Below are 14,820 nucleotides of genomic sequence, written 5' to 3' on the forward strand. Positions count from 1 at the left end.
CTCATAAGGGACTTAATGCCTATATTAAAGAATTCCTTTACAGTCTCATACCGTGCTCCAAACTGCCATTCCTTGTATGTTTCCAGCTTATTTTAGTTAATAATTTCTACCATCAATAAAACATTAGCCTCTTTGCAAAATAGACGTCCATCTCATTTTGGAAATGGCAAGCCTACCGAGCATAGGGATGAACTTAATTGCTGTAGCACACTCTTTTTCCAGTGAATAGCTCAATCCACTTGAAAAGCTAATAGCAACAGAATGTGTTTTGCATGCCATTATTCTTCTCCTCAGCAAGGAAACTGTATGCAAGCTCATATTTCAGCGTACCAGGCCATGAAGTCTTGCTGTGGGAAAACTAAATCCAACAGGCAGGCATACTCGGCTGTGACATACAGCTATTATCACTTGCTAAATACTTATAAGAATATTATGGTCAAAAACTGGCAACATGCAGGAACACAAAAACCAAAATGACTGGCAACACAGACAAAGGCAAGACAGCAAACCCTGAAAAATAAATGTGCCACATGCAGGGCATAAAATGACAAGTACTCATTTACTGAATACACTGAATGCTTCAAAGCTGAAGGAGTTTTGGGTTCCTAAAATTCTACTCTAAATAAAGAATTATGGGAGTTTAGAATCACTAATACAAAGTTGCAAATAATGCAACTAGCCAGAACAGATTTACGAGGTTCATTTACTTTTGCTACAGAAATCTGCTGCCATTATATGGAATATTGCACTGTCTATTTTTATCCAACACAGAATTAGCATGAATCTCAGTTCTTTCTTCTCCCCCACTAAAAAACCTGGATAGTTTTCTGTCTAAATAAAAAACCATATGCCAATCCACTTCCCTTTGTTGAAATTAATAAGCTTGCTAAAACTGCTGCTTTCTAAAAAAGGGAAGTTGCACAGAAATTTAGCATTTTTCTTAACATATGTTTTGACTGGACATGGAATGCAGCTCAGACTTAGACACTGATTTCCTGCACACTCTTTTGAAGTCAAATGCTAAAACCAGCTGAGAAGCAATTCTGTAGACTTTGCACTCTTACAGTTAATTACCTAGAAAGTAATAAATTAGGGTCTCAGACTGTATCTTTCCGCAGACCTCCCGTAAGTAGGACATCCACCATAAAAATGGCACTCTCATGAAAATTACCACCTTTCCAACAGACTGATAGAGCTACGTGAAAGACCAGCTGTTCACGATACAGACTCATCAAGAAGCACGCAAATGGGGTGCATTTTACTTTGTCTCCAAATTGCGGAATGTCCCTAACAGAAAATTAATGAGCCAGATCTCTTTATTTAAGCAAAGGTGAAAATTCAGGGAAAGCTGATATGTATTCAGCCATCCAACTCTGGATGGCTATCTGGAATTGTTACACTCTGAACTATTCTGAACTTAGGACTCTGCTGCTTTCCTTTTAATGGTATACTATAATTCAGGAAAGCAAAACAAAAGAAGTCCAGCAAGAGTAATTTGCTAGAAGCCTGTAAGTGCTTTTGCTTACAGTTCCATTACCTTCCAGACATTTATTTCCATCAATTATTTATTCCATTATATATTCTACCAAATAGAAGATGTACTTGAGCTATTTCCTAAAAGCTGCGCATACTCTTCTCCAGTCTTCCAATACTTCTTTGGTTCTAGTTAGTGTCATTGTTACTGTAAATTAGTTTACTAGTTCCCTTGATACACTTTGGTGACAACTGTTTGGATTCGTTGACTTATTTGCAGGCAGAGCTTCCAAGCAGCATTTCATTTGTTCCATTGGAGTTCTCTTTTTTCTTAGATCCATTACACTCTTACCATGCAGCAGCACAGACAGGCTTTACTTCTACTAAATAGAAACAGGATTTCAAGAAAGGCACTTATCTTTATGATTAATAATTTTATCTTCATCATTTCTTAATGGCCCCTAGTTTCTCTAATGCATTTGTGAAAAAGATATTAATTTTAAAGTGCAAACTCAATTTTTTGCCATCTCTTATAATACCTCTTATTTTCTTCTTGTTCTACGCCATTGCAGACTAATATACCTGGATTATCATGGATAAAAACAGCCCATCTCCTTTAAAAAGTAGTAAATTTTGAATACTTTCTTGCATTTTAGTACACTGTAGTTTACTGATTTCCGGGAGGTTGCTTTTCATCATGCAGTCACCTCCAACAGTAGGAATGCTACAGAACTGCTCTGAACAAGGTCAATACCAAAGCACAACATGCTAAGATGTTTAGCAGCCGTAACTTGCAAAGTAACTTCAGAATTTAAAATGTCACACTTTCTGAAAGCATATTTTGCAAATTCTCACTATTCTTCTGTTTTCATCAGGACCACTTGATGTGCGCAATACAATTGCTAGGTCTGATTTTCTAGGGAGTAATGCTACCTCAAAGAACTAGAAAAAAAAACATGGGCCAACTTCATCACTGTCGTGGTTTAAACCCAGTCAGGTAATTCGTTCGCTCACTTCCCCCACCTTTCTTGCCCTCCCCCTGCTCTCGGAGGGACGGAGAGGAGAATCGAAAAGAATGCAACTCCCACGGGTTGACATAAGAACAGTTTAGTAACTAAGGTATAACACAAACCACTACTGCTACCACCAACAGTAACAATGATAAAGGAAATAACAAGGGAAGAGAATACAACACCTCACCACCAGCCAACCGATAACTTGCCCCCCCTCAGCCCGACCAAGCACCGACCGATACCTCCTCCAACCCTGCAGTCTCCCAGCCCTTCCGGCTAACTCCCAGTTACATCCTGGGCATGACGTGCTGTGGTATGGAATACCTCTTTGGTCAGTTTGGGTCAGGTGTCCTGTCTCTGCTTCCTCCTGGCTTCCCCTTCCCCCTGGCAGAGCATGAGGCTCACAAAGTCCTTGGCCAAACCAAAACATCATTGTTATCAGCTCTGTTCCCGAGCTGAAAGTCAAAACACTGCACTGCACCAGCTACCAAGAAGGGGAAAAATGACTGCTACTGCTGAACCCAGGACAATCACTTATCCCCCTGTCTACAAACTGAGACCATCCTGTCAGTAGGATATGAAATGAAGATGCTCTGTTTTAAAGGAACCAGACTTCAGGTTTTTGCATTTAAAAACAAAGTCTGTCAAATAATTACCTTACAATAGCATAATTCCTGCTATAGTCAATTAGCTGTGTTCCATACCCTTGACAAAAGATCTACATTGTTGAACTAAAATAGGAAACCGTGGTTGTGTAATGGTGCAACTGTAAATTGGACACATTAAACACCATTATTTCTTTTGTCCTTAAACACAGAATGTCTTTCATATGAGTGAGATTCAAGGAAATTAGATGTCTTGGAATTAAACTTAACATGTAAATCATACTGGGATAGCTTGATTATACATCAAGCAGCAGATTCTCATTCTTTTTTACTACTACTTCCCCTCCTCTGCTCCCCCTTCCCTATTTATCCACCACTTATCATGCAGAATTATCCAAAACATTAGCTTCTATTTCCCACAATCTTCAGCAACTTCTATGTGGTTCTTAGGGAGAGTGTATTCCTCGATGGGATGCATCTTACCATACCTAAGTAGCCACATATTCTTCCTTCCCAAAGGAAGAAAAAAATTCTCAAATAAGGTAAGCCAAAAGAAGGGCATGGGCATGTGCGTAAGAACACACAGGTTTTGTCTCTGCATTGCTTGCTGATTTTTCAGGTACTCAGTCATCACATCTGGCTTACAAGGACTGATATACAGAGCTGAATGTCAAAGAATGCAGGTGATAACAGAATGATAATTGACAAAGCTGATTTGTGAAACAATACAGAGCACATGTACATCATAGGGAAACTACATCATTTATGGCTTTTTATTAGTTACAGCAGATGCATAACTTCCTGATTTTCTTCATTATCTTTTTTTTCAGATAGAGTTAGAAACCATAAATCACAGGCACGTCCCCATCACATTTACAGGCTTGGGCGGAGAATGGACTAAGAACAGCCCTGAGGTGAAGACTTGGGGAAGTTGCTGGATGACAAACTGAACATGATCCAGCAATGTGCACTTGCAACTCATAAAGCAAACCGTATCCTGGCCTACAGATCAGGAGGTCAAGAGAAGTGATTCTGCCTCTCTATTCCGCTCTCACGTGACCCCACCTGAAGTACTGCATTCAGCTCTGGAGCCCCCAGCACAAGAAGGATGCGGACCTGCTGAAGCAAACCAGAGGAGGACCAAGAAGGGCTGGAGCACATCTCCAGTGAAGACAGGCTGAGTGAGTTGGGATAGTTCAGTCTGGAGAAGAGAAAGCTCCAGGGACACCTTACAACAGCCTTCTGGTACCTAAAGGGTGCCTACAAGAAATCAGGAGAGGGACTTTTTACAAGCCCATTTAGCGACACGACAAGGGGGATATGGCTTTAAACCGAAAGACGGTAGATTTAGATCAGACACTAGGAAGAAATTCTTCACTACAAGGGTGGTGAGGCTCTGGAATAGGCTGTCCAGAAGAAGCTGTGAATGCTCCATTCCTGGAAAAATTCAAGGCCAGGTTGGACAGGGCTTTGAGCAACGTGGTATACTGGAAGGTTTCCCTGCCTGTGGGGGAGGCGGTTTAGAACTAGGTGAGTTTTAAGATCCCTTCCAACCCAAATCATTCTATGATCACACTTAAAAAGAGATGCTGTATCACTTTATCTATAGCTTGCCACAAAGTAAATTCTGCTGTAAAAAACAAATAAATAAACAAAAAACAAATCAACAACAAAATCAGTAAATTATTGTCCACTGACAAGGTAAACTTACCATTGTTTTCATGGAGTGGTGGTGTCTCTGTGTCTTTCATTGCTACTATGACCATTTTTTATTGTGTGTAAACCAGAACACTAGACTATACTGTAAACATCCATGCTTTCAATCTATGGCATTTCACAAATACATCCCTTTGCATAAAACACTACTTTCGTTATCAAATGTTACTTTATAATTCAACTGTTTAATCATCCTTTCCCACATCGCCAATGGAAAAATAATATAAATCACTCTCATTCTTGCCCACTTGCATATGCAAGCATAAATTGCTCTACAGCAACATTACCCAACTTGGATGATAACCATTCTTTTCATTAGTGTATCATTTTCCTTTGTTATGGATTTCTAGTCCTAATAAGGCACAGAAATATTATCTACTATTTCTATGGAGTGCTGAGTGGAAGAAGCAAAAGACAGAACTCTCCTGGAACAACAAATACTTTTCTTAGCCCATTTCCTCAGCACTGAACCTGTTTTAACAGACTCCAATATACAGGTACTTTGGCCTGGGGCACATTTTACTTCCTTTCTCACATATTTTTCCATTGTTCTGCATATTAGAAGTAAATACATACATATATATATATGAAAGAAGAGAGATATAGAGAGAGAGATGGATATAGAAATATCTTCTACCTACATATATATATATGATGGCTTGGTTTCACAAGTGAAGATTTGGGAAGGGCTTTACCCACACTTACAAGCACGATGACGAAGGGCATGTGGGATAGGGAAATCTGGTTGGAAAAAAGGCTGCTTAGGCAATCAGGAAGTGTCCGACCAGGACTGTCATCTCCTGGGGCAATCTCGAGCGACCAATGCCCTGATCTGCCCGCATGCAAGGTTGGATCTGCAGCTTCCCATGCACCTTGTCACCTACTGTTTCGTCCCTGGCCTGTCGCTACAGACAGTGAGAGTGAGCCCTTCCAGCCTGCGCAGTGGATTTTTTAGGTGAGGCGCAGCGTGCACAGAACTGGCCCCACCCATTACACCTGAGGTTTAATTGCCATGGCCTGGCTAGCTAGGACGGTGACAGCAAAGTCCACACGTCGTAGGTTTTGTAAGAGTGTCCTTCTCTTAGATGGAAGACCTTACAAGGCTAGATGAGCTCCATCTGCCCGGGTTTGAACATAGGAGTTTTCCTTCTCCTATGAGGAAGGCCTGTCTTGGCTAACGAAGATTCGGGAAGGGTTTTACCCACGCATTCTGAACAAGACTGTCATCTCCTGGGTCAAACACAAGCAACCGATGACGCAACAGCACAACAAGCGTCTAGGCAGGATTCTTAGAGGCGTTCAATCATAAGCCCGCAGATGGTAGCCTCGCGCCAGTGGCTCCTCAGCCAAGTGCACGCACCAGGGGTCTGAACCTGTGGTTCCTCTTGTACTGAGCAGGATTACTATTGTAACACAACATCAGTAGGGTAAAACTAACCTGTCTCATGATGGTCTAAACCCAGCTCACGTTCCCTATTAGTGGGTGAACAATCCAACGCTTGGTGAATTCTGCTTCACAATGATAGGAACAGCTGACATCGCAGGATCAAAAAGTGACATCGCTATGAACGCTTGGCTGCCACAAGCCAGTTATCCCTCTGGTAACTTTTTTGACATCTCCTGCTTAAAACCCCAAAAGCCAGAAGGATCGTGAGGCCCCGCTTTCACAGTCTGTATTCGTACTGAAGATCAAGATCAAGCGAGCTTAAGCCCTTCTGCTCCGCGGCAGGTTTCCGTCCTCCCTTGAGCTCGCCTTAGGACACCTGCGTTATGCTTTGACAGGTGTACCGCCCCAATCAAACTCCCCACCTGCCGCTGTCCCTGGAGCGGGTTGCACCCGGCATGTGCCGGGCGCTTGGCATGAGAAGCAAGAGCCCCCCTCGGGGCTCGTCCCCCCGCCTCACCGGGTAAGTGAAAAAACAATCAGTAGATATAGATATGTATAGATAGCTAGATGTAAGAAGGAAAATCTATATATATGTATCTTCCCTCTTTCACCTTTTCCTAAGCTCCAGTTGAACATGAAGGGTATTACAAGTCAAGGTGAAGTAAGTGAAAACATTAAAAAACAAACAAACAAAACCCCCAAACAAATAAAAAGAACAAACAACAAATCCAACAAAGACCCCCAAAACAACCAACAAAAAAGCCCAATGAAAACCCAAAAGCTATGCTTTATGGTATGCTCAACAAAATACAAGCTTTGCCTAGGCAAGTGTCCTTAGTTAGCCCATGCAGGGAGGAAGTTAAGGAGCTACAGCGCCTGCACACCATTTGTTGCCTGGTAAAAGGGATGCTCCCTGCAATTTCAGGGCCTGACCAGCTTTGAGGAGGAACATGGTCTGATTAACTAAATTATAAACAAGAAAGCATTCTCAGAATGAAGTCAAAGGAGCACTTATTTCCTCCATCCACTTTTCAGATCATGACTAGTTATAACTCAGCAACAGAACTGATAGACTTATGTTTAGAAAAATCTCCATTAAGTGTGTTCTCCCTAAAATTCAAGCTTGTAAATTGCTAGTTCTGTCAAAACTTAACAAGTTTGGCTAGCAGAAGAGACAACAGCAGAATATATATTGATCTCTGGAACCAAAAATAAATTAGTCTTCCACTAAAATGGTATAAGTTTTTCATGAATGGCACCATAACACACGGTGCACATGGCACCCTTCACCAACCAGTCTTTCCCTTTCCCATACTCCTACAAGCTTTATTCCCACCAGAACAGAATTTCCCCACCATAAAGGACTAGTCACACTGGACAAGACTAAGTCAGTGTGCTTCGACAAAAAAAACACGCTGAAAATAAGCATCACACTTACCACACTTGTACAAAATTTAGGTCTCACTGATGTTCCTCCCCTCCAAAATGTGAACTACATTGAAACTACCACAGAAGCAAACTAAATTATAATGGAAAAAAACAAAGAGAGCGTAGCTTAGGAAGCAAGGGCAGCAGTATGCTATTTGCACTGCCTCACTGCATTTACTGGTATAATTAAAATCACAGAGGCATTTAAATGACTTGCTTCTTTACACCGTAAAGAAAGCAGAAGTTCACACCAAAACAGAGTGGACTAATCAGAGTGATAGGTAGGTTGTACATCCTAAAGCGGTACCCATCCAATCTTCATTCCACATCTCTGGGGCAAGATCTTTGTGTGCATAATGCAAGAAATATAATTGAGGGGGAAACACAAGACTAAGGTTGGCAGGTTTTTTTACAACAAATTTTGCTTGCTATTCTAATGTTGAAGGGACAAATGTTATTTGCCCACATGAAATGTTATTCAAAGTCAAAGGGTCATCTTCCTTCTCACAATAACAGTTCACCCATTTCTCACTTTCATGTGCTCAAGGCATAATGCACAAGTTAAAAATGGTTCCCTTTATAGTCTAGCTTTCGTAGCATTGGTTTATTCCACAAGTGTTTTATTTTTCACTCAATGCCCTGTATTATACATGGAGAAAACTTTTTCCTTTCTTAAGTCATGGTACATTGCATGCAGTAGAACCAAAGCAGTAATAAGAGAAAGTCTGTTTATTAAAGTAATTTTGTGAATCAGAACCTTAAAGCTCCTGTGGGATCACATAAACACTACAGAAGAGAGCATTTACTGTAAAGAAGCATTAGCCTCCTAAGGATTCACCACATGTTTATGTAAATCCCTTTCTCTCTAACATTTCCAAGCTCAGCTGTCATTTACTAATCGATATCCAGGCTCTTCCATTATACAGTACCATACTATCAAGAGCAGATCTTGTCTGCTCAGCATTGTAGAGAAAGATGGTTTTTCTCAACTTATTTTTAATACCTTCAGGTCAATCCTTGATTAAATGGAATAGCATTTCTGTTAACTTTTGGTAGGAGTAAAATCGATGTTTGAGGTCCGCCCTGCTTCCAGATTGCCACCAAGCAGAAAGGGACTAAATCTCCCTATATTAGTCCTAAAATACAGTTCTTTGAATTCCATTAAAACTTTACCATTTACTTCAGTGGTTCAAAAAAAAAAAAACCCATAGGTTTATGACTTACCCCTCCATATACATTACTGGAAGAAGCAAAGATGTTTAGCATATGGTTCTTCAAGATCAAGTTACAGGACTCAAAACTTAAATATACAAAATACTGTCACTACCATTTAATCTTCACATCTTCTTAAGTAGGGAGCGGATCCCTGAAATGATGCAACACACTTGTTCATCACTGTACTTCAAGAGACAGCAGCAATACTAATGGCAAAAACCAGCCCAATTATGCTTTCAAGACTGAAAACCAGCCAATTGCACAATGAAATACTGTTAAGATGTTAAGATGTTGGTCAGTTCTATCCACAGCTGACCAGTCCGAAGTTGCTTAAGACTCAGAAGAAGTTAGAGTGCTTTCAATCTAGTAAAAACTGATGTAAAAATTAAAAAACTATAGTAAAACTAAGAAAATGCACAAGTTTCATGATAGAAGAAACACAGGAAAAGTAGCTGATACACGCAAGTACCACCAGGCAAGTCTGCAAAATGTTATCATTTTAGAAGTGACATAAGATCATTAAGTCATTCCTTTCCATCCACTGGTTTACAGCCCCAAGTCTTAATTCCTTGACACAGTGGTGTTAAAACTAGAGACATTTTAGATATATCTATACTTCAACATGCTTTTACATAGGTCTTCTCTCTCTTCTGCAGTTACTGATGCTAGAAGCTAAATCAAAAGAATGTTGTAAGCCCTTCAACTTTTTTCCTCATTATATTCATTCCCAGCTAAGTCAAACAGCAAGCTCTGGAACAAACAGTATTTCTACCTCAATCCTCAGTGACCCATTTCTCTGCATAGGCAGCGAAAAGCAGGATTCACTTGCATCATATTTTCTGAGGCTCACACTTCCAACCTGCTCTCATATATCAGCCGGTGGAAGTAACTTAGGCAAAGAACCATCAGCTTTGTCGCTGCAGAGAGGGCAATATTAATCATAAGTTTTTTCCCTAAAATTATTCCTGAATTAGCACAAAAGTTTTTTAAAATGCAGTGGTAAAGATTTAAGTTGTGAAATGCATCAGTATTTTTAACAAGTACTTGAAAAACAATGAAGGGGAGTACACAGTTATACTGAGAATTTATTAACGTGGCAAAATCTCAATGCTTGGTCAAAAACAGAAGTGATCTAAAACTGACTTGTTCCTAGAAAGAGCTGGAGTTATGTACAGATGATGACAATAATAATAAAAACAATCACTCTGAAGTACTCAGTGGGAGCATTTAAATAACAGAGAGGACAACTGCCATGCACATAATTTGATCAATTTGTTAAAGATTACAGCACACTATGGTTATAGTTGCCTTTCTTGGACTTGCCAATAGTTTAACATACCCCCCACCAGCATATTTCATATATATTTCCATATATATGGAAAGTTCTCTGTATTTCTTGATACCAAACACTATTGATCAGTGCACAGCTGAAGGAAGTCAAACCTCTATTAGCTGCGTGACTACAGTGACACACCATCTGCCTGACTGATAAAAAATACCAGAGCCCCTAAGAGATTAAGCATGCAAAGGCTTACTTTGTATGCTTCTGCATGCCTGGTGCACAAAAAGAGAGATTATAACCTGTTCTTCCAGTGACAAATTCTCCAAGTACAGCATGGTAAAATGGCCACTATGCTTGAAGCAAAACTTCAGTTCTTTAAATCAGAAACTGTGAAAGACAGATCACTGCCAGGAGGCTTGGGCTACTTCAAAACAGAGTGCTAGAAAAATGATTTCATTTATGAAATCAAGACAAAAGATTTGCAACAAATTCTACAGGAATGTATTGGGGTTTTATATTAGATATTTATAAATCCCCAGTGCACAAAACAGAGAAGAGTCAAGAGAAACTTTTTGCCTTATCCAAACCAAAGAATGTTTTAAATACGTTGAATCATAAACTCCCTGGGTGTGTGCATCCTTTAATTCCCATTGGCTTGGAGTTTTTCACTCCTGATTATCTATCAGTACATGACCGTCAAAACCAAATGAGACTTGTAGGGAAACCAGAAAGACACCTGAGCCACCATAAGATTATGACAATCTGCACATCATCTGCCTAAAATTGATGGATCCTGACTAACTTATCAACAAGAGTGGGAAATACAGCAAAAAGTTTTATTTTTTTTTAAATCTTCAACGGTTTCATCTAGTTTCATTGCCATGGGCCAAACTTTCTCAAAAGTAGCTTTAAAATAAACAAGTTTCACTAACAAAGCCTGCTAGTAAAGTTCTTGTCCCAGTGTACCTCTTGAGGCCAATTCACTAGCCTGCTTTCTGGATCAAAACTAGGTTAATGAATGAGCAGTTGAACTTTTGCCTTCCCCTCAAAAGTATTGGAAGACACATAACCAAAACCTGGATCTTTTACAGTGACCTAATACAGTCCCAACCAGTGCAAAGTTGAAAGTCCCTTCCAGTGCAAAGTGGAAAGGCAAAGAACCACAACACTAAAGGGGAAGAAGCAGCCAAAAGAGATAGAAGTATTTAAGATGGTTTCAACCCCACCAAATGTGCTATGTCAACACAGTCACTGGCAACTCTTCAACAGATAGATGAAGATGAAACAGTGTGGCCTCTCAAAGTAATACCATGTCTTTAAAACTATTAGAAAAATAACTAGAGTTAAATTTTGCATTATCAAAATGTAAGCCATATTACAGTTGACCATTAACATTAATAATACAAATAAAATTACTTTCAATGCTGACGTACAACCATGTTTTAAACTACTCTTTTGGACACAAAGGAGGTTGGAGGTGATGTCTGGGTTTCTTTGTTGATTTTCATGCTTTTTTTTCTTCTGTAAATAAAACAATAAAAAGTTGGACTGGAATCATTCAGCAACATCTCCAAATGCAACTGCCTGCATAATTTACAACTACAGCTGAGCAGGTTAAATGCCTAATTCACAGAATCATAGAATGGCTCTATTTGGAAAGAACCTTAAAGATCATCTACTTCCAAGCCCCCCTGCCATAGGCAAGGACACCTCACATTGGCCACATTGCTCAAAGCCCCATCCAGCCTGGCCCTGAAGTCTTCCAGGGATGGAGCATTTATCACTTCTTTGGGCAACCTGTTCCAGTGCCTCGCCACCCTCACAGCAAAGAACTTCTTCCTTATATCTAACCTAAACTTCCCCTGTTTAAGTTTGAACCCATTACCCCTTGTCCTATTGCTACAGTCCTTGATGAAGAGTCCCTCTCCAGCATCCCTATAGGCCTCCTTCAGATACTGGAAGGCTGCTATGAGGTCTCCACACAGCCTTCTCTTCTCCAGGCTGAACAGCCCCAACTTTCTTTTCCTGTCTTTGTATGGGAGGTGCCCAAGTCCCCTGATCATCCTTGTGACCCCCTATGGACTTGCCACCTAAATATTTAGATATATAAAGCAGATTTAATAAACAAAAAGAATATATTGATTCCTTGACTCAATTATCAATTTTACATCCGAAAGTTGTTTTGATAAACAAATATACCAGTTCTCTGTTTAATAAGTGATGGTATAGCAATTGCAGACAGGATTATTTAGGTCATAATTAAAATAAATTTTTGAATGTTTATCTTCAATAAAAACACAGCAAGGCACAAAAACATCCTTAAATAGTGAATGAGAAAAGCATAATTTACCATTTTTAAAGAGCAAGCTTTGAAGGAAATAATAGAGGTACAAACAGAAAGCAGGATTAGAATCAATAGTTTAATCAAGGGTTCCTGCTTACTGATTTCAGTCATGATTTAATCATGATTAAAAAGGTTATTTAAATTGAGTTTCCATGCTGTGAAAATAAAATTCAGCTCAGTAACCAAATCCTGACACCTCCCCAGTTCCCAAGGCAAAGCCTTAGAGGTGATGGCAAAATAAATTATAGGACAGTGCTCAATGATGTAATCACAGGAACATTTATTTCAAGAATTCTACAAATGGTTTTGTTTATGATGTTTGATACCAGATCAGATCCCAGCCTATAGAGAAATTCTGTTACTTTTCAGTTATAAATCTACCCCTCAGCTGGGAATTTGTTTGTGGATTTTGTTATTAAATACACTGGAGAACAGAAGCTGTTCTAAACAGCAAAAATGATGAGAAATACTTGTTTTGGTGAAGGATGTAATTACAAAAGTAACTGGAATAATAAAAGATTTTCAAGATTAAAAAAATAATAAAATAAAAGAAGGAAAAAAAGAAGTAAAAATAATTGAGAACTCTGGGTTATGGTACTAAGCCAATTATCAAACTCATCCTGCCTTTAGACAGAACAGATGAATAGATTTAGAGGTCTGCCTGTTTATAGGGAGTTTTTACTTGCTTAAAAATCAAAACCTTAACAACATAGGAATAGCTGCACGAGGTACCTCAAACTAAGTATGTTTCTAAGAAAGAGGTCAAAAAGCCAAGCCTACATGAAAGCAAGAAGATTAGCACTTGGGCTTCAGCTCAAACTAGTGAGTAATATCTCATCGTCTATGTTCTGGCACTCAGAGGAAATCACATTTTACTTAAGTCCTAACAACTCTCCTGCTGTAGCACAGCATAGGCAACTGCCTGCTACAGGCTACTCCTTGGACTTGTCATTCTGAATTGTATCTGTTTGTCCAGCTCCCCAGAAGATGTATTCCTCAGATAGGATCAAGTGACACACAGTTTCAGAGTGTGATAAAACAGCTCTACGAGCTGAAGAAATGTTTTCATAAGAAATACACACATGCACAAACATTCACCTGTAAATAACACAGAGTGCCATACAATCCTGCCTTGGCATTTCTGTACACACTATGTAAAATAAAGGTACACAATAATATAATAGACGGATCCCATTTGCCAGTACACCAAGTAAAAAATTTCCATTTGCCCCTCTTGTACTTCTTCCACAGGCTTAATTCATCCAGCGTGCAAGAACTGTATTAAATTAGGTCCTGGGACATTCCAAATTACTGTCAGTGAATTATCTTCCTGTCACAGGAGCTAATTTAACCATCTTAGATTGCTTCAGATAATTTGCAATTCTTAACTATTAACCATTAACAAGTCTCCTGATCTAATATGAAATGTCTCTGTTATTAATCTAAATAGTCAAACACTCTTGTCAGTGACCTTCCTAAATCTGTAACAGCTTGGTGGTTAGACTGGAAATTTCCCAACAAGGGTGATAATTCCTTCCCACCCCTTTTCCCTCGTGGCATGGCCATCAGAGGACTGTATCATGGCCAACTGCCTTACACCCTCTTCTCACAGTTTCTTCGAGGGCCCACTACCAAGACGCACAGTGTACACAGCCTCAAGGGCAAAAATCTGGAGTACAGATTTCGTTCCTCCCCACTCTCAAATTCCCCTTCTTCTGTGAGAGTGAGGAAACAAGCATCAACACTTCAACGCAAGGATCATACAGCCAGTTCGGGTCAGTTACACGCCATGGCAAAAGATCAAGAAGCAGCTGAGAACCAGTATTTTCAGTTCACTGCAGAAAAAATTCAAGCACAGACTCTTAATTAAACTTGAGCTTTAAGATACTAATGGTCTGTATTAAGTATTTAATACTAGAGCCTTTCAAAAGCTTTGCATGCAATTACCTAAAACACATTGCTGCTCATTTTGCTTCTGGTGCAACATACTCCAAAACTCAACAGTGCAAGAGATAGAAAGTATGGTGGAAATTGCCATCTCCAACTGAAGAAGCAACTCTGACAGCAGAGAACATTTTTACAAGTTGGTTCCACTGAGAAAACTATTAAAACAGGAAGGTATTAAATACAAGGAAAAAAAAAATCAGATAGTCTGGATGGTTTCCAACTTGAGTAAGAGAGTTAAATACCAACATTTGTATGAAGAGTGCCATGGGATTCTTTAAAGATTATTTCAGAATGTGAGCTGTGTTTCTCATCCACAACAAGGCGTTTGCACTAAAGAGTGGCTGGTGTTAATTTGGCATTCCCTACTCAATTATTGAATGAGCCCATTCCTGCTCTGCTTGGGAAGAATA

At 39.5% G+C, this 14,820-nt stretch overlaps 1 protein-coding gene across 4 annotated transcripts in view; it reads right to left on the reverse strand.

The window, feature by feature from the left end:
* STK39 (serine/threonine kinase 39) overlaps window positions 1–14,820 on the reverse strand; it is a 107,738-nt gene that overhangs the window by 22,848 nt on the left and 70,070 nt on the right. The gene's annotated exons all lie outside the window — the stretch shown is intronic.

Source organism: Pezoporus wallicus, unplaced genomic scaffold (assembly GCF_028554395.1).
Source record: "Pezoporus wallicus isolate ANWC-B61680 ecotype Strahan unplaced genomic scaffold, APGP_CSIRO_Pwel_v1 contig_1181, whole genome shotgun sequence".
NCBI classification, from domain to species: Eukaryota; Metazoa; Chordata; class Aves; order Psittaciformes; family Psittacidae; genus Pezoporus; species Pezoporus wallicus.